This window comes from Macrobrachium nipponense, chromosome 47 (assembly GCF_015104395.2).
Source record: "Macrobrachium nipponense isolate FS-2020 chromosome 47, ASM1510439v2, whole genome shotgun sequence".
Lineage (NCBI taxonomy): Eukaryota > Metazoa > Arthropoda > Malacostraca > Decapoda > Palaemonidae > Macrobrachium > Macrobrachium nipponense.
In genome coordinates this window covers 26228991-26249959 of record NC_087222.1, presented here as the reverse complement: position 1 = coordinate 26249959, position 20969 = coordinate 26228991, and the positions used below count along the sequence as shown (strand labels likewise).

At 36.4% G+C, this 20969-nt stretch overlaps 1 protein-coding gene across 1 annotated transcript in view; it reads right to left on the bottom strand.

The window, feature by feature from the left end:
- LOC135204603 (protogenin B-like) overlaps positions 1-15901 on the bottom strand; it is a 121351-nt gene extending 105450 nt beyond the window's left edge. Inside the window, exon 1 of the mRNA XM_064234751.1 lies at positions 15459-15901. The gene's annotated coding sequence lies outside the window, so the exon portion shown is untranslated. The remainder of the gene's footprint in view (positions 1-15458) is intronic.
- Between the last annotated feature and the right edge of the window lie 5068 nt (positions 15902-20969).

The following is a 20969-nucleotide window of genomic DNA, read 5'->3' as shown; positions in this document are numbered from 1 at the left end:
AGAGATAGAGAGAGAGAGGAGAGAGCAGAGAGAGAGAGAGAGAGAGAGAGAGAGAGAGAGAGAGAAGAAGAAAACAAGGACACAAAGAACGACTGGGAAACGAGAGAAGCCACAAAAGATATCTGATACGCGAGTGGCGAGTCTCTCTCTCTCTCTTTCTCTCTCTCTCTTTCTAAAGCACTTGGCTTCAAAATCAATCAATATCTCTCTCTCACTCTCTCTCTCTCATGCACTTATCTGCATGACCAGTCAATTTCTCTCTCTTTCGCTCTATCTCTCTCCAATGGTAGTCTCTAGGACGATATTCTCTCTCTGTCTCTCTCTCTCTCTCAAACACTCGCTTGGCTTCAGAATCAATCAATCTCTCTCTCTCATGCACTTATCTTCAAATCTCTCTCTCTCTCTCTCTCTCTCTCTCTCTGTAATTTGGTGGCGCCTTCAATAAGGACTAATGAGTCAGTATCTCCCTCTCTCTCTCTCTCATTTGGTAACGTCTTGAATGAGAACTAATTAGACAATCTCTCTTTCACTCTCTCTGTCTCTCTCTCTCTAATTTGGTAATATCTTCTTCATATAAGGACGGAAGACTGACTCTCTCTCTCTCTCTCTCTTAAGCAACAATTTCAAATGGTCTAAATAATAATAAAAACTGATGAATTGAGATATATAACAACGTATATAAAGTAAGTTTACCTCAGTGATGTTAATATACAGTGATATACATTACGTATTTTATTTTTATAATATCCTTAATTAGTATGTATTATAAATCACGTTTCATATATATACGATATATATATATATTATATATGACTGGTAAAAATGTTCTGTTACAACAGAATTCCATCTAATAAAAGGAGCCCATAAAAACACCAAAGTATATAGAGAGAAAAGTACTATATTTCAGAGACTGCTGTCTCCCTCTTCAGGCAGAAGAATGAGGAGGGAGACAGCAGTCTCTGAAATATAGTACTTTTCTCTATATATTTTGGTGTTTTTTATGGCTCCTTTTATTATTATTATATATATATATATAGATATATATATATATATTTAAATTTAATTTCTCCAACCAGTTATGATATGCGGTTTTTTTACCTTATTTTGTTTTATTTATAAATCATATTTAATATTTTTTTTTTTATTTAATTCCTCCCAACTATAGTCGATTCATTTAAGGTAGATTCTTGCACCTACGAGATGTTTGGTTTGGCGGCCTCTGATTGGCTGGTAGCGGGAGGCAGACTGCTCGCTCAGTGGGTCATATTTTTCGTTTGTAGCTTAGAAACTAGCAATATGTTTACATTTCTTCATTTATCTCACGTTTTACAAAAGAATGGATTAAAAGAAAAGATAGGAAGTTTTGGCTCATACCTAAGGATTCGGTATTTAATATTAATGTACAATAATAATCTTTTCCTGAAATCAATAAGTTAAATACAAAGGAATTGTTAAAAAAAAAACAACGAGTAGAAGTGAAGGGAAGAAACTTCATTCTTTATACCTGTTTTTATTCATCATCGATGGATTTTGCATAATTCATGAGATCAAGATAAAATAAAATCTGTGTTATTAAACAATAAAATCAACCCTGAATACGCTGGTACTTTCAGATTTTAGATGCGTGTAATATGTAAAGAGAAAATGAAGAATATGTCTTATTATGTTGCACTCGTGCTTGACTCGGTTTGACAATAGTGCAGAGACACATCGTTAGGTCTGGTCCTCTCAGCTAGAGCCGTTGGCGTGTTGGCAGTTGCCAATTGGCGATACGAGAAGTTTGCAGTTTCGAGACTGTATTCACCGAATTATTATGTCATTACATTTTCTATAATAAATGCATAGAATTCCCATTATGTCTTTCGAAGCATTTTTACTCAATAAATCATATATGTCCGTATTTCTGGACATATCTGATAAAAAAAGTAAATAATCAGATGGATGCATCTGGTATCGTTAGAGGTGTAGGCTGGCCGCGGGCGGGAAATTCAGTCCAGGAATGAATTTTAAATCTACGGACCTACTTCGCACTCTTCAGCTCATCCTTAGTTTTAATGAGGTTGGTTTCAACATATTGCTTAATTTAATTATTATGAATAATATTTTCCAAACGAAAGAGATATCCAGAGACTTAATTGAGTGATATGAAATAATAATCTCAGTGGAGCAATAAACAGCAACGAACTAAGCAAGATTTCTTTTTTCTTTTTCAAGCAGATGTCGAGATGACAGCACCATTCGTCGCACCGTTTCCAGATTTGCAAGTCAATTCGCACACATTATAATGAATGTTCATCGTTACTTCAGCTCACAGTGGGGGACAGACTCAGAAATGAGTATTTTGAGAAGACCGCCACAGCTTTATCAGGATGCCAACCAACACAGTGAAAAAAATCAAGCGACAGTCATCTGAGTGGTGGTAACGTCCCCCTTCGCTTCACCTGTATATCCCAGGAAGAGGATCCGAGTGAAGGACAAGGTGGATAGTTTTGAAAATTAAAATGTGTAATTCATTCGGAAGAGATTTTGTCTTTTTACGAGAGAGGAGCTCCCAACGTTAGATGCCCTACTGGAAAAAGTGAAGGAAGACCCGGTAAAGTTTAGTGGTGGAAGAACAACGTTATGGAAAATTGTGAGAGGGCTTCGATTCCGGTACAAAAAAGTGACGAGTGGAAGAGCAATTTTAATGGAACGTAATGATATAGTGGCAGCGAGAACTGATACCTACGGTTAATTGAAAAGAATAGGAATTGTAGTCCAACTGAACGTAAACCTGAAGTATTCCTTGATGAAACTCGGATAAACCAAATGATGTGTACGTCAGTGTTGGACAACGGTTGAAGGAGAAATTAGGACCCAAACTTAAAGACTGGAAAGGGGTCAGATTTAATTGTGGTGCACGCGGGGAGTGAGAAGGGGTTTGTCAAAGATGCGCTATTGTTGTTTAGGTCAAAAATGGTGCCAAAGGGGACTACCATGATTCCATGGACCATGAAAGGTTTTTAAAGTGGTTTAAGGAACACTATTGCCTAATATAGAAGATAGATCTCTAATCATAATGGACAATGCTCCCTACCATAGCAAAATAGAAAATAAAATGCCAACAACCAGCAACAGAAAAAGTGAAGTCATAGAGTGGCTTTCTTCTAATAACGTCACCCACGACCCATCAGCAACAAAGCCAAAATTGCTGCAGATTGCCAAGTGTCACAAAGAAAAACAGAGGTATGTGATAGATGAGATAGCCCGTGCAAATGGTCATGATGTGCTCAGACTGCCACCATATTATTGTCAGTTTAACCCCATAGAACTTATATGGGCTCAAATAAAGGGGGATATCAGAAAAAATAACTCTAATGCAAATCAATCTTTGAAAACTGTTGAGCAGCTTACGAGACTGGCGATAGACAAAGTTACAACAAACACTGGAAGAAAATGTTTTCACCACGTTAAGAATTAGAAGGATGATTAGAGGATGGGAAAGATGTTGCTAGAGAGCATATTGTTTGAAAGTTTGTTATTGACATTGGAGATTGACGGAAACTGACCGTGTTTATTGCTATTAGGGAGGATACAAACTGACAGTGATGATGTATTAGGAGGGACACTGACGTGATGATATATATCAATGATTTTCCATTATTATTATTTTTTTTTTTTTAAGTTGAAGACCTAACAGTGTTTCTATAGTTTTCCCATTTTTTTAGATAGGCAATTTCATAACTACAGTATATCCATATGAGTTTCCTTTTTTTAATATTATGGCATAACAATGTACATATCTGTTTATAAATTCTTTTTACTTGGTTTTAATAGAAAAGGGGATATCAATGTACTTTATAATTTCCCATCTTTTTGTTCCAATAGGTAATGACATGACTATGTATATATACACGATTTTCCTTTATTATTTTTTAAATAAGGATGACGTAAGAAAATTTGTAAAAATTTTAATTTCTTTTTGTTCATATCGATAGCCTAATGACATATCAATGTAAGCCTACTGTGTATGACTTTCTTTTGTGTTTATGACATAATATATCTGCATGAATTTTTATTCTTTTTGTGATAAAAAGATTGATGATATAAACAGTCTTCTGATTAGTCTCATTATCCACATGTGCTATATATATATATACGACTATAATACAATTATGCAGGGCTGGTGGGAACGGTACGGGTTAGCTATTCTAACTCAGTATGAATTAAGTGATTCAAGAATAATCAACTACCTCATGAGAAAACTAAGCAAATTTCCTAAACATTGGTTGTAGACAGTGTTTTCAAGTGTAACATGTATATAAAGGAGAATAAACATTCTGGTGTAAGAGTAACTCAAGCAATTCTGAAAAAGACCAGTATATTATATTCGTTACATCGTCAACAAATTTTATGGTAAGAAATAAACATTTGTACTTTTGTTTATTGAGTGAACATATGAAAACCATAAGCTTTTGATGTTATTGGCCAGAGAAACAAGTTCTGTTATTTATCAGTGAGCCTCATAAAGCATGTACATTTCTCACTTAGAGTAAATTGAAGCCAACACCCAGATGCATCCATCTGATTATTTACTTTTCTTTTTATCAGATATGTCCAGAAATACGGACTTTTTATCAGATATTTTCCCAGTCCCCGGAAATACGGACATATAATATATTTTAATAAAAATGTTCGAAAGTCATAATGGAAATTCTATGCATTTATTTATAGAAAATGTAATGACATAATAATTCGATAAATACAGTCTCGAAACTGCAAACTTCTCATATCGCGCCAATTGGCAACTGCCACAGCTCTATCTGAGAAGACCAGCCCCACGATATCTTGCGTCTCTCGGCAGTCGGCACTACTGTCAAACCGAGTCAAGCACGAATGCAACATAATAAGACATATTCTTCATTTTCTCTTTACATATTACACGCATTTAAAATCTGAAAGCACCAGCGTATTCAGGGTGATTTTATTGTTATAAAACACAGATTTCATTTTATCTTGATCTCGTGAATTATGCAAAATCCGATGATGAATAAAAACAGGTATAAAGAATGAAATGTTTTCTTCCCTTCACTTCTACTCGTTGTAATTCCTTTGTATTTTAACTTATTGATTTCAGGAAAAGATTATTTAATTGTACATTTAATACCGAATCCTTAGGTATGACCAAAACTTTCCTATCTTTTGTAAAACGTGAGATAAATGAAGAAATGTAAACATATTGCTAGTTTTCTAAGCTACAAACGAAAATATGACCCACTGAGCGAGCAGTCTGCCTCCCGCTACCAGCCAATCAGAGGCCGCCAAACAAACGTCTCGTAGGTGCAAGAATCTACCTTAAATGAATCGACTATAGTTATAATATGAGGTTTTTATCTTAACTTTTTAAAAATTATTCTCTCTTTTGATTAATTACTTATCTAAACACTTAATCTTATAAATATATATATATATATATATTATATATATATATATATATAGGTAAATAAATATTATACAAGCTCACACATATATAAATATACATATAAATAGATATATATATATATATAGTATATATATATATATATATAAATTGTTACTTACATTTTTTCATCGCCAAAAACAGAGTATATATAGCAAATGTCTCACCTGAAAAACAAAAGAGATATAAGATATTAGAGAACATAATTGGAAAGATTGTAAGATAAATAAATAAATAAATAAAGGATATATATATATATATATATATATATATATATATATATATATACATTTATCATATACATATAATATATATATAATATATATATATATATATATATAAGTATATATATATATATATATATATATATATATATATATATATATATATATGTATAAAATCCTATTGAGACGTGAATTTGCAGCGCTAAATCTTACTGACTGCAATTACTGGATACATTTGATTGCATTGGCAAAGATTATTCATTATTATTATTATTATTATTATTATTATTATTATTATTATTATTATTATTATTAATGAGAATATAAATAAAAAATTGAAACAAAAACTATCGATATTAAAATACCCAGTTCGTCAAAGACCCAGACGAGAGAAAAATAATAATAATAATAATCCTAATAATAATAATAATAATAATATAATAATAAAACAAGAAATACACCAAAAAAATCATTTAAAATTCATGATAAACCATTTAAATCTAATGTATACAAATAAACCCTTAGTATCATATTCAATAATAAGAGCTTTGGCGAGAAGTAAACATATCAAGTTACTCCCCACTAAATGGTACTCGTTCTGTATACTTCAAGGGGATAATGGCTCTATAATGCGGGCAAGGTTGGGGGGATGGGTGCTGACGTTATACCAATTTGTAATGGGCACAATGTGGTTGTTTTCTTCATATCTGTGGTCCACATTATTTTCGGCAGTTGGGTCAAGCTGGGTCACGTTGGGTCAAGAGATGACCTTTTGAATTGAGAGAGAGAGAGAGAGAGAGAGAGAGAATTCAAGACTTCTTACCTGTAAGACTTTGTAGTGTTAGTTTAGATTGTCACTGACTCGTGTTAATTAGGGTAAGCAGAGAGAGAGAGAGAGAGGAGAGAGAGGAGAGATTCGAGAGAGAGAGAGAGAGAGAGAGAGAGAATGTTAAAACTGGAATTTTGTAGCTAAATAATTCAGGTACATTTTCAACTCGCATGATATCACTGCCAGTTCGATTCAGCCGTGAAATGTTTTTACATTTTTTTTTTTTGGGGGGGGGGCGTGGGTATGGGTAGGGGGCGTGGGATGGGTAGGGGGTAGGGGAAGGTTGTAGTATGGGTATAATGGGCAGGGCTGTCAGCATATATATCCATTCCAATAAACCTTTTGATGAAGTCATTTTGAAACTCCATGATCTGTGATGTGTGACTAAAATTGTGATTTGCCTTAACAAACATCATAATTTTACAGAATAATAATATTTTAAATAATTCAAAAGCATTTTTTTTTTAATTTTCGATAGCTTCTCTCTCTCTCTCTCTCTCTCTCTCTCTCTCTCTCTCTCTCGCGGATTAGTGTGATTTTTAGAACTAGAGATATTTATCCATATAATTGAACGGTCGGTCCCACGAGTACAAAAAATATGATTAATATTTATGCCGGTTTTAATGAACTGCAAAGTGGCATTGTCTAGTCCGTATAGCATTATCAAAGTCGCAGTTGGAAAATACAATGAAAGACAATGAAAGTTGTATATATAATGATTCCGTAAATATCACTGTACCTTTTTGAGTGTGATGAGGCTATGATGATGATGATAATGATTTTAACATGGTGTTTTTTGTTGCTGTATAATTCAATGATGAAGATATGAATATAGAACACTATGACATGTCTCTAGATCTTTGTTTATAAGCATATATATATATATATATACTATTTGTGTAATCTCGATGGCTGAGTGGGTATAGTCACTGTGCTTCCCTCTCGTCCCAGCCACGCGGCAGTTCGAATCCCACGGGTGACGAAATGATCATACCACTCACAAAATTACAATTCCCCCCTCGGATAGTAATTCATTCCCCAGTGTCTCATGAACTGGCTATTGCAAGATATCTGTGGCTTACTACTGAATATATTTAAAGATATATTTACCTGTTTGAAGATGTATTTACTTATTTGTTTATCCAGTCAATCCAAAACAACTCTTAGTTTAAACTGCTCAAAACAAGATCTTGAAAAGTGTCTCTGTTTAGACGTCGAAATATATCTGTAGCTCGACACTGAATACATATCAAGATATATTGACTTGTTTACTTGCTCATTCAATCATCCGCCCATCAATTAATCGACAATCTATCAATCAATCCATCACAACAACTCCGCATTCCTAGTCACAACATGAGCTTGATTCTGGACGTTTCTGAAAAAAAATTTATATATAATGTTTCTCTGGAGAGAGAGAGAGAGAGAGAGAAGAGAGAGAGAGAGAGAGAGAGAGAGAGAGGTGATTGCATCGTCTGTCTGTCTGTCTGTTTCAGCTATCTGTTTTTCCCATCTCTGCATTGCCAGAGATTCTACCAGTTTACGAATTATTATTATTATTATTATACCGGTCTTCGAGCAAGACTGAGCAGGAGAAATAGCTGTACATAGGTACCAGTCATCAGGTGCTGGCTATTAGTTAATGGGACACAGTGAGGCACGAGTCGGGGAAACTGTCTACAATCTACTATTACAGCAAGACTAAATGACGAGTATTCTCTCTATCTCTCTCTCTCTCTCTCTCTCTCTCTCTCAGCAAAGCAATCATGACATAACATAAGGGCGTAACTCCTAACCTTTATAACTCATGCGAACTCACACCCCCCCCCAACCCCCTCCCAAACTGAGGTCTATTTTTATCTTTTATTTTAATTTTATTTTATCTTACTTGCGCCACAAGGCCGACTTTGATGATAATAATAATACAGTAGGCGTCATACAATACCTGTTGTATTGGGAATGTATTATATCTAAGCGTTTAGATTGCTGTTCAATGACTTGAAATTATTACTCTACAAAAAAAAACTATAATTACAACTACTATTACAGCTTGAAGAGACAGGTTATAAACTCTGTTCCCATTTTGAAACTGTAACCGTGATACCTATAAGTAAATACACTACGGTACTGTAGAGTAAACAGTCAGCCCTACACATATGCTACAGCCAGCAGTACCTCATTACGCTACAGGACAAAAATATAAAAGTAATAAAACGTTTGATGATCTGACATAACACCTATAAAAAAAGGGGGCGTGGCATTGTGATCTGTCAACAAAACTTTATACCTGATTATGACTTAACCCTTTGATATACAGGAGTGTATTGCGTTCTCTCTCTTTCTCTCTCTCTCTCTTGCTCTATCTCTCTTGTCCACTTCTCCCCCCTACCCCACCTTCATGTTCTATTCTGTTCTATTGTTCAGCATTCTGGCTTTTGAACTGATGGCCTTTAGTGTACTGTTAAACCCTTGTTTTTGATGGACGACTCGGCAACGTTTGGCATTTTAAATACCCGAGTTGCCACCTGTCACTTTTTCAGATAGCTCACGTTCGACTTTTTAAGACACGCTTAGTATCACAAAATACAAGTATGATTCTTAGAGTGCATAGAACACGTTTTTGTCTCTGGGACACGCCTGTCTCTCGGACACAAGTCACAAAACGCACCTTTGTCCAACAGACAAACTAACCGCAGATGCTTGTCACGTTCTTGTATAAATAAATAACAGAAGTTCATACAATATTGTTTTATATTGTGCAATATCTTATTCGCAATTTCTCCTGGAAATATTAAAATACTTGACAACACGGGGCGCTGGACATTTCCAGAATGCCTTCCAACATTCCTGAACTCTTTTCCAGGACACACAGAGAGTTCCATGCAATATTGTATTATTATTGTATTTATACATTATTCCAAAATATTTTTCCTCGGAAATAATTGAACACTTAACATTTACGAACGAAAAGGATGTATATCGAAAAATGTTTTTCCTTATACCAGAAGGCTTTCCAGGACGCATCTGATATTTCCAGACTTCCAGATCCTGCCTCGACGTATTTTTTGGACTTCCAGATTCTTCCCCCGAGTTTTACGTGTTTTATCATTTTTATTTTCTCTGGAAGGGGGCTGGGGTGGGGGAAGAAGAGGGGGAGGAGGAGAGAGGAGGGTGGGAGGGGGCGGGGTGGGGGAGGGGGGGTTTAGCTACACTTTTTTTCCAGTTTCTTACACCTTCTGGCCCATTCATCGATATTTTTAGAATTGATATTTTTTTCGTAGATATATTTCCAGGTTTCTGTGCGCTTGTGAGGTTAAAGACAATATGTATAATAGAATATTTATAATAATAAATATATTATTATATATAATAATATATATATATATATATATATATAATATATATATATATATATAGTATTTCCTGACCTCAGGAGACCATTGCATACAAATCTTGTGACATCATAGGAGCAGCGTCAAAGGAGACCACGTCGTGATTTCGTGACAAAGTCACGGAAGACTTTACGACCTCGTGACTTCAGAAGAAAGTCAAAAGGAGACTTCGTGAGTCCACGAAAAAAAAAAAAAAAGAAATCAAAAATATTATGAGACGTCTCTCAGTTGAGGCCGCTATTTCTTCTTCTCCAATTTTGGGGGCGAAATTTTTCTCAGATCTTTAGTAGTTGGAAAGAGGACGAGCCGATAAAGAAGGGAGAAGAGGACGAGCCTATAAAGGAGGAGAGAAGAGGAAGGGCCAATGAAGAGGCCGAAAAAGTGGAAGAGAAAATGAGAGAATGAAGGCCAAAACTGAATGAGAGAGAGAGAGAGAGAGAGAGAGAGAGAGAGAGAGAGAGAGAGAGAGAAGATTAATATAGTAAACAAAGACACGACGAAGGAATAATAAGAACAGGATTAAGGTGGGTTCGAAACGCAAATTCAAAATGCATGAAACATGAAATTTTTAAAATATATATAGAAATGGAATCCTAGCCTCAAAAAAATTATACATAAAAAATATAAAAAAATATGTATTCCTAGCCCTCCCAAAAATTAGGTAAATTAACACAGGACCGCCCAAATGAATAAAAAATATATTCTTAGCCTTAAAATCTTGATAAAAAAAAAATAAAATATAAATTACTTAAATATTAAAATATACGCCTAACCTCAAAATAATAAAAAAAAAATTGAGAAAAAATAAATAAAACATCTGATATATTTCCCCAGCCACAAAAATCTTAATTTTAAAAAATTGTCAAACATAAAAAATATAAAAATTCCCAGACAAAATCTTAATTTCTAAAAATTGAAAAAACAAAAAAAAATAAAAATATAAAAATATCAATACATAAATAAATAAAAACAATAAATAAAAATATATTCAGCCTCAAAATATTATTTTGGGAAAAGATAAATTTCAAAAGTCAAAATATTAATACACACACACACACACACACACACACACACACACACACACACACACACACATATATATATATATATAATATTTATATATATTCCTAGCTTTAAAAATTGTCCGGTAAATAAAACTCGAAAAACTTAAATCGAAATATATATATATAAAAAAACAAGAAAACATGACAGATGGTTACCTCACGTGTGTGGCCAGAACAAAACCCATGGAGATCAATGCTTTTACTATTATTCCACCACCCCCCCCCCTTCCCCCCCACGACCACCCCCTCCTCCCACCCGTGAAAAGCAGAGGAGGAGAGAGATAGGACAGAGAAAGGAAAGGGAACTAGAAGATAAAGGAAACGGGAGCGGCAGAGACAGAGAGAGAGAAAGGAGATGTTAAGATAAAGAAACCTGATAGAAGTGCGTGCATAGGACACATTAAAATATAACAATAAGAGATGAGAAAAATCTTTGATAAAGGAGGAATTAAGTATAGATGCGATAAACGGTCATATAACAAAAACGGAGAGAAACAGAAGAACCTTTGATAAATAAGGAGTAAATAAATACTACATTCAATAAAAAAAAAAATACATACAATAAGACGAAATACGAGAAAAATTTGAGAAATTTTGATAAAGTAGGAATTAAAATACAAACGCAAATAAACAAACATATAATGACGAGCAACGAATTGAGAGAGAGACAGGAAAAATACTCTGATAAAGCAGGAATAAATACACATTAAAATAAGAAAAGGAAACAGGAGAGAAACTCCGATAACTATCAACTGAACAAAACCTCAAGAATAAATTGCCAACGGAAGTTAGATAAAAAAAACTAATAAGAAAAAAAATCAATAAAAAAAAGACGGATAAACGAACGTACAAAGAACACACAATAACAACGCCGAAGATGATGATGATGATGATGATAATGATACCAGCCGGGAATGATGGCAAAAACGAGACACCCTATTGCGAATTCTTCTCACGTGCCTCAAATTACGACCCCTCCCCGCCTGTCTATTCTCCTCTTCCGTGTTTATCTATCTATCTTTCTCGCTCTCTCGTATCTTATGGTCTCTCTTTCGTTTCTTTCTCTCTGTCTCTCTCTCTCTTTCGTTTCTCTATCTCTATCTCTCTCTTTCGTTTCTTTCCTCTCTGTCCTCTCCTCTCCTTTCGTTTTCTTTCTTATGCTCTATCTCTATCGTTTCGTTTCTTTCCTCCTCTCTCTCTCTCTCTTCTTTTCGTTTCTCTATCTCTCTATCGTTTCTCTATCATCTCTTGTCGTTTTCCTGCTTATCTCTCCCTCTCTCACTATTATGAGGCCGTAACACTTCCGTGTTGTCTCTCTATATCTCTCTCTCTTTCGTTTTCTTTTCCGTTGTTCTTTCTTTATCCTCGTCTTTCGTTTCTTTATCTCTTCTCTCCTCTTCTCTCTTCCTTCACCCTTATAGCCGGGTAAACAAATCTTCCGGTTTGGATCTCTCTATCCTCTCTCTCTTTTCGTTTCTCTCTCTCCTTATGCCGAACACTTCGTTGTCTCTATCTTTCTCTCTTCGTTCTCTCTCTATGCTCTCTTTCGCTCTCGTTTCGTTTCTCATATCTCTCTCTCTCCTTACAGCCGAACACTTCGTTGTCTCTATCTTCCTCTCTTTCGTTTCTCTATCTCTCTCTCTCTTTTTCGTTTCTCTCTCTATGTCCCTCTTTCGTTTCTCTCTCTATGTCTCTCTTTCGTTTCTCTATCTCTATCTCTCTCTCCTTATAGCTGAACACTTTGCTGTCTCTCTCTCTCTCGCTATCTCTAACTCTCTTTCTTTTCTCTCTCTTTCGCTTCTCTATCCCTCTCTCTTTCTCTCCTTATAGCCGAACACTTCGTTGTCTCTCTCTCTCTCTTTCTGTCTCTCCTACCCGCTTCCTCATACTCCCTCTCCTCCTCCTCCCTCCCCACTGGACTAGCCAACACCCCCCCCCCCCCCGCCCCCTTCCCCCAAACCCAGCTGTTTGATGGCGAACCTCACGTACTGTATATACAACTAGGCAAGGCATTGCCATTAGACTGGCCCGGTTCAAGTTCACTGTCGAATTCCTTGCTTGGTTGCTTGCTTGCTTGCTTGCGCGCGCACACACACACACACCACTGCGTCAAAACGTACGCATCCCCGTGCACAATCCGCAACGTGTGCGTAGTACGTCGACGCACGTGAAACGGTCGTTGTAAACGTACATATTATATACTCCGAGGTAATACAAGATTTAAGTCTCTCCGCCTCTCCAGATATTTGTACCTTGACAGCCATGCATGTTGGCGTGAACGAGACACACATTGTTTCTGCAAGTTCGTGCATACGCATGCAATGTCCTGCGAGAAGAATGATGCAAAGGGGGGGAGGGGGGAGACGAGAGAAGTGTATATACATACAAGTGAAGTTTGCATTTGCATCCAGGGCAGCATCACGAGTGTACGTAAACGTACATACACGTACAAATTCCCTTCTGAATGTGCGTGCACACGCAAGAACACACATGTATGTGTGTATGTATCCAGCAAGCATGGGCGTATGTGATCGCAGAGCGTCCGTATTTGCAAAAAAAAAAAAATGGAAATAACTTTCGCGCACTGTTCACATTGAGCTGAAAATCATGCGCGCAAGCACGCAGCTCCTTCCCAACGAAATGTACCAGTCATCAGACCCAGTGAACTTTCGGTGGTACAAAAAAAAAAGGGGGGAGGGGGGTGTTGGAGGGATATAGGGGGTAGGAGAGAGATGTGGGTATTAGGAGGGAAATGTGGGCTACGGAGGGGGGGCAGGGGAGGAAGGAACCACACAAAAAAAAAAAGTTACAAAATATCACAAACGCTATCAGCATCCTGTAGTATGTTTGATTTGGCTACGCAACCATCCCCTCGTCAGAGAGAGAGAGAGAGAGAGAGAGAGAGAGATTGATTTGAGAGAGGGGAGAGAGAGAGAGACGAGATTATTATATATATATATAGATATATATATATATATATATATATCTAAAAGCTTTATAATTATTACTAAATAGTTAAACTAACAATTAAAAGATAAATATTTAAAAATAATAACAGAATTAACATATAATTGGGAGATTATTATAACTCGCTTCAACTACAACCAACAGCTGAAATCACAATCCTTGAGGCGTCAGTTATAAACCCTGTTATTGAAACAAGTTATAACCATTGTTATTGATAAAAGTTATATAATCCTTGTTATCAAGTTATAGACCTTGTTATTAATACAAGTTGTAACCCTTGTCATTAATACAAGTTATAGGCCTTGATAATAATGCAAGTTATAACCCTTGTCATTAATACAAGTTATAACCTTGTTATTAATACAAGATATAACCCTTGTCATTGAAACAAGTTATAACCTTGTTATTGGTACAAGTCATAGACCTTGTTATTAACACAAGTTATAGCCTTTGTTATTATCACAAGTTATAACCTTTGGTATTAACACATGTTATAACCCTTGTCCTTAATACAAGTTGTAACCCTTATTCTTAACAAAAGTTATAACCCTTGTCATTAATACAAGTTATAGCCCTTGTTATTAACACAAGTTATAACCCTTGTCATTAATACAAGTTATAGCCCTTGTTATCAACACAAGTTATAACCTTGTTATTAATACAAGTTGTAACCTTGTTATTAACACAAGTTATAACCTTTCTTATTAATGCAAGTTGTAACCTTTGGTATTAATAGAAGTTAAAACCTTGTTATTAACACAAGTTGTAACCCTTATCATCAATAACACAATGCATTATAAGGGGGTCAATGAAACAGTCCTTGTGGCCTGGTATACTGGAACCGGGGATCGGGGGGCGGAGGATTTGGGGCTGTCTGATTCAGTGATTATTTTTATGGGAGGAGGGGGGGCGTTATATTTCGAAAGAGGGTTTTTTAGGGGGTTCGCTTTTTTCAATTTGAAAAGTTTAATATATATACTATATACATATATATATGCCTATAAAATATCCTATAGACCACAGGCCTATAAAATAGATTTTAAAAATAGGCCTAAACTAAAATCCACAAAAAACAAAAAACCAAAAAATATATTTTTTTTTCGCAGATTCAACACAGCATATAGGCCTATAAATAAAATATTCTATAAAGCCCAAACCTATAACAGATCAATTCATTACAATAAATCAATTATATCTAAAAAAAAATCGATTATATCTATAAAAAAAAACTATATCCAATCCACAAAAAAACAATAAATTATACATTTTCAACAGATTCAATACAACATATAGGCCTATACACAATATTCTAATAACAAAAACAGCAAATTATACATCTTCAACAGATTCAACACAGCATATATATATATATATATATATATAATATATATATATATATACTATATATATATATTATATTATATATATATATATATATATATATATATATATGTCCTATAACCAAACATTCCTATATAAACCCCAGACCTATAGATAAAAAAATCTAAAAAAAAAAATACGTACCTGGATTATATTTTGTACAAGATGAGTTCAGCAAATCTAACGGCTTCAACGGCATTTTATATATATGTATATATATGAGCTTGTCAGTTGTAGTAGTTAGTTTTTTTTGTAGTTTTTTTTTTGTAGTTTTCGTGAGGTGGAATAAAAACTTCTTTATCCTGAGTGTAATAAGGTAGTTAGGTCTATTGAGCGTTTTTTTTTTTTTTTTTTTTTAATAGATTATATATATAATTATTTTTGTTTATATATATATATTTTTTTTAAAAGGTCTGTCCACCTGAATTGAGGAAAAATCATCACTGCAGGCCTATATAAGTATATAGAGATGGGCCTATAAGTATATATAAATGGGCCTATAAGTATATATAAGTAGGACTATATTAATGGCCTATAAGTATATATATGTGGGCCTATAAGTATGTATTTAAATAGGCCTCTACATATAGATATATATATATATAATATTTAATTGCCTAAATAGTATATATAAATAGGCCTATATTAATGGCCTATAAGTATATATAAACAGACCTATAAGTATATAGAAACAGGACTATATCAATGGCCTATAAGTATATATAAATAGGCTTATATTAATGGCCTATAAGTATATGTAAGTAGGCCTATATCAATGGTCTATAAGTATTTATAAATAGACCTATAAGTCTATTTAAATACGCCCATAAGTAATCCCCACTTACAGATGCTTACACCCATCAACAGGCCTATGTAAGTATATAAAAAGGTCCTATAAATATCTATAAATAGGCCTTTAAGTAAATCCCACTTATATACACTTATATCGATCAATTTATCAATTTTGTTTAATCTTTTTCAATTTTTTCCCATTTTTTCGCGAAACACTTTTTTTATTAATATATGTTTTTCCACTTTTTTTAAGTCACTACACAAGAGCACGCACTTATTAATCCCCCAAGATAAATCCCACTTATAAAAGTGGGTGGAGGGGGATTTATTGCTGGGATTATTCTCCCGTTAATCCACGTATTGGATCACCAGTACTGATCAATTCACTCCACAATTTTTTTTTTTTCGTGAATCCGGGATTTTGTCAGTCTGAAAAATGAGTGATTTGGGGGGATTTATTGCATGATTATTCTCCCGTTAATCCACGACGATGGAAATCCGTATTGAATCATAACTCTTGATCAATTCACTTCACAATTTTTTAAAAATTTTTTCGTTAATCCGGGATTTCGTCAGTTAGGAAATATAAGTACTATATAAATCGCCTTAGAAATCACTTCACAATTATTAAATCCCCGTCGAAACGATGATTAAAATTGTGGGGGGTAAGGGGGTGGGGGGATTTCACGTAAATCCCCTTACCAAGTCAATTCGGGAATAAACGCGAAAATAAATCCACATTAATCCACACGAACACATAACACGGCACTATAGATAACGGCAAATATAAAATAATAAATAAAATAAAAGCTCGAGGAGGATTTCAGAATCCCTGGATTTCCAATCGTCAGATTTATCGTAAATCCCAATATCGGCAACTCCCCCCCCAAAAAAAGTCGGATTGATCGCTAATATTTATCGCCGCGAATATAGCGAAGCCGTCGCTTTCTCCCGCCGCAGGGGCGCGACCTTCTCCGAACGACTGGCATCGCACCACTGAGCCACAGCGACGACTGCCGACTGCTTTATAACATATATAAGCCGTCCCTTGGCTTTTGCTCTCCTTCCTCTTCTTCTTCTGCTTCTGCTTCTGCTTCCTCTGCTGCTGTTGCGATTCCTACTTCTTCTTCAATTCGTCTGCTTATTTGTGCTTTAACCCCCCCCCCCCCCCCCCCCCCCCGCTTGCAACCTGCTTGTTTTTAAAGAAAGATTTCTCTAGACCTATCTATCCTTCGCTTTCCAAGATGGCAAATATTGGAGTTTGTAGTTTTTTTTGTGTGTGCAATATCTTATTCTGCTTTTTTCTGCTTTATCCTACTGCTTGGGGGGCTTCGCCCCTGCTTGTTTGGGTTCATGATGGTTCTACGGACGTCCTTAATTCGCTTCACTCGAAGGAAATATGGGCATTTTATCGTTTTAAAATTGTTTTTTTATTATTAGTTTTTCTCTCTTGACTCTAGTTTCCTGCTCATTTCGTCTGCTTTTTCCTACTTTTTTCGTGCTTGGAGGGCCTCGTCCATGCCTTATTGAAGTGTAATATAGTTCATTTAACTAATTTCTCGTCCCTGGAATAGTAATGGTAAATATCTTTCATTTTAAGATAACTTTTTGGGGGGTAAAAAAAAAACGACGATTGTATCATTTTTTTTTTTCAAGTCTCTTTCAAACCGCGTTCAAACAAGTCGTACCGTAAACGGCAGAACGTATACGTGCACGGACATTCCTTCCCCCAGGATAAAAACACGTACGCCGTGCACGGACAGAGCACGACAACCTTCATAATCGAAGTTCAAATATGTCCAATGAATAAGCAAAGACACGGGGTGGGGGAGGCCATAAATTACGCAAGAAATACGTGTCCCCCCCCATTGGCCAATGGTGGCAACACCGCTTGGCAATGCACTTGGCCTGCAACGCGATTAGCGAAATAAGACGGACAGGCGGTCGCCGCATAACGAATGTTTCACGAACGAGCATCCGTCGATGTGCGAATCGCGGCTTACAACGAATGTCATTCGTTGTAGAGGCGCCAATCGTCGTGCATGGATGGATGTTCACGTCGTGCGTCCGGCAGCGCCGGGCGCCGACTGGATCTTTGCAGCAGCAAGACTGGAGTACTATGCCAACGACTTTTTTTTTCTCTCTTTCATTTTTCTTTGTTTCTTGGCGATCTTTCTCTCCCTCTCTGTCTCTCCCTCTCTGTCTCTCCACGCTTCTTCCATCATCCCTCTCGAGTCTGAGAGACATGTCCGCCCTCCAGCTCGTCCGGCAGACGAGAATTGAGGCCAAAATAAAGATTATTTTCGAGGATTACGATGATGTCTGCAATACAACAGCATTGATTCGACAAATGGTCGAATTATCTAACCGTGTTTTTTTCAATCCTTCCTGAGGCGGGATCCCATCGTAGGAGTCCTTTAACGTCCCACGAAGGATATTAGGATGCAGGAACGAAAGAGCGAAAGAGCGAGACAACGAGAGAAAGAGACAGAGAGAGAGAAAGAGGCCCCAAGAGGGTTGTAAATGCATGTCTATGGCTGGCTATATGGGAGCAGTTCTACCTCCTCCATGTGGCCCCACCCGCTTATTCAATGCGCACGGACACACGCACACACACACACACAAAAACGCATATGCAACCACATGATATGTGCGTGTGTCTGTGCGTGTCTCTGCGGTCTGTCCATCCCCAATCAACTACCCTAACAGACATTTCCTTCCTTCTAATGAGGTAGTTTTGGTTTCCTTTCGCAAAAAAAAAAAAAAAAAAAAAAAAAATCCGCTGCTTTGAGCAATATTTTCTTTATTTTTTTTTTTATGCAGAGTCAGCAGTCATTGGAGGTTGTTTGTCCTTGTGTTGTTGTTGTTGTTGTTGCTGCGTATTAAGGGTTCAAGGTTGTCTCGCGTATGTTGTTTTTGACGCTAATAAGCAGCTGTCTTGCCTCATGGAGGTTGTACCTGAACACCTACACTTTGACAACAATTATCAACCATCTTCTCATATTTCTTTAACTTCTAATACCCCGATCGCTACCCACAACAATCGTATAACCCCCTGATACGTAAAACAAGCCTTTTAGGTTAAAGGGGCCACAACAGGTGGGGGAGGGGGCCAAATTTGGGGGTGGAAAAACTATCATCAAAGTTCATCACCTTATATAGGTCTAGCGATCTTGCGCTGAAGTTACGTGTCTAAATTAATCAGTATCCCGATGATAGTGATAGAAAATAGCGATGATAGTATTAGTTATTTAATTATAATCATTATTTTCACCATTAAAGTTGCTGTGGGGACATTATCGAAGCTGCAACGGAGGAAAAATAGAGGGGAAATAAAAGTTGCAACAGGATTGCTTGCAATGTTTATGGCGGGAACACAGCATGGCTGCGTCATCATCCTATTTAAGCTGGCCTTCAGAAATCGCGCGAATTAAGCGGTTCCTCGCGTGCTACTTAAGTGGATCTTACTTATTAAGTATCAGAAGTATTACATCAAACGTTCCTCGAGGAAACTTTGGTAAATTAACACGATAGATTACGTTAATTTACTTAAATATATGGGATGGTACTAGGGTAAGTGGGCAGTTTAGCCCACAGTATGGCGGACCTATAGATCGGTATTGACAAATTTTAATGCAGTTATGTACCGTCGTATCGATCTAGTTTTTTTTATTATTGGAAAAATTGTAATAAAAATGCAAAATATTTTGCACTGACGATATTTTCTATCGCCGTAGAATAATTACAATTTTCAAACCAATACAGAGAGAGAGAGAGAGAGGAGAGAGAGAGAGGAGAGAGAGTATACATATATAAGCCTAGCGACAGCAACCCTCTTGAATCATGTCTGGTACGAAAATACTTATATACAATCTTTATTCTGTCAACCAGAATGAGAAGTTATTGACCGCAAATTTATATATAAGAATAAAAAGAGTGTACTCTGAGAGAGAGACAGAGAAAGAGAGAGAGAGTAAAATACTAGACTAGCTTAGCAACAGGGACCCAAGTCGGCTATACTATACCTAAAATACATATCCCGTGACATGCAATTTTTTTATCCTTTGCATTATGACATGTTGCATCAAAGTGCACGATATTATTTATGCACGACATGCCCCCTTTCACCCCCCCCAACCCCCTTACAAAAAGGGGGTCTGGGGACCACCACCAGACGGTCACGTTTTCGTCAACATTCAGTCTTCCAGATGTGCATAGTATACGTGCACCTGTATATAGTAGACCTATATACGACCCTCTATCGATTTACATATATATTAATCCCTTCTGACATCAGGAAATCCCTTTGAAATCCCCGATGACGACCAAATCAATCGGTAAATTCCCTCCTACTCCCCCCCCAACCCCCGCCCCGCGGTGGCGCCCCCAAATCACGTAACGGTGCCATCAAACCGAATCTCTAGTAGACCTATAAGGTATAGCATTTCAAACCTCCTCGTCGAGGTAATCCTCGAACGCGAGGTCGAATGACTTCGGTTAATTGATAATTACGTCGTCGTCGATTATCTATACATATATAAAAAAAAACGACGCAATCACGTCCGGAATCGACGGAGAATTCGAATAATCACGAAATAATCGCTTACGGGTAATTGGGTTCGGGGAATTCGACCGTTATAGGCCGATGCATATTTGCTATCGCCCGTCGCGTCGTCATGGTCGCTCCAAATCGGGGTCAGTTTAAGGTCAAGGCTCTTAACACATTGACGGACGTCAATACGCACCTACACGCGCGCGTGCACGTCATGAATTCGATCCCATAGCGAGCTATAACCACGACAGTTTATAAGGCGTACGGTAATGTCGGCTTTGGTGTGGTTCTGTTAAGCTAAGGAGTTTGGT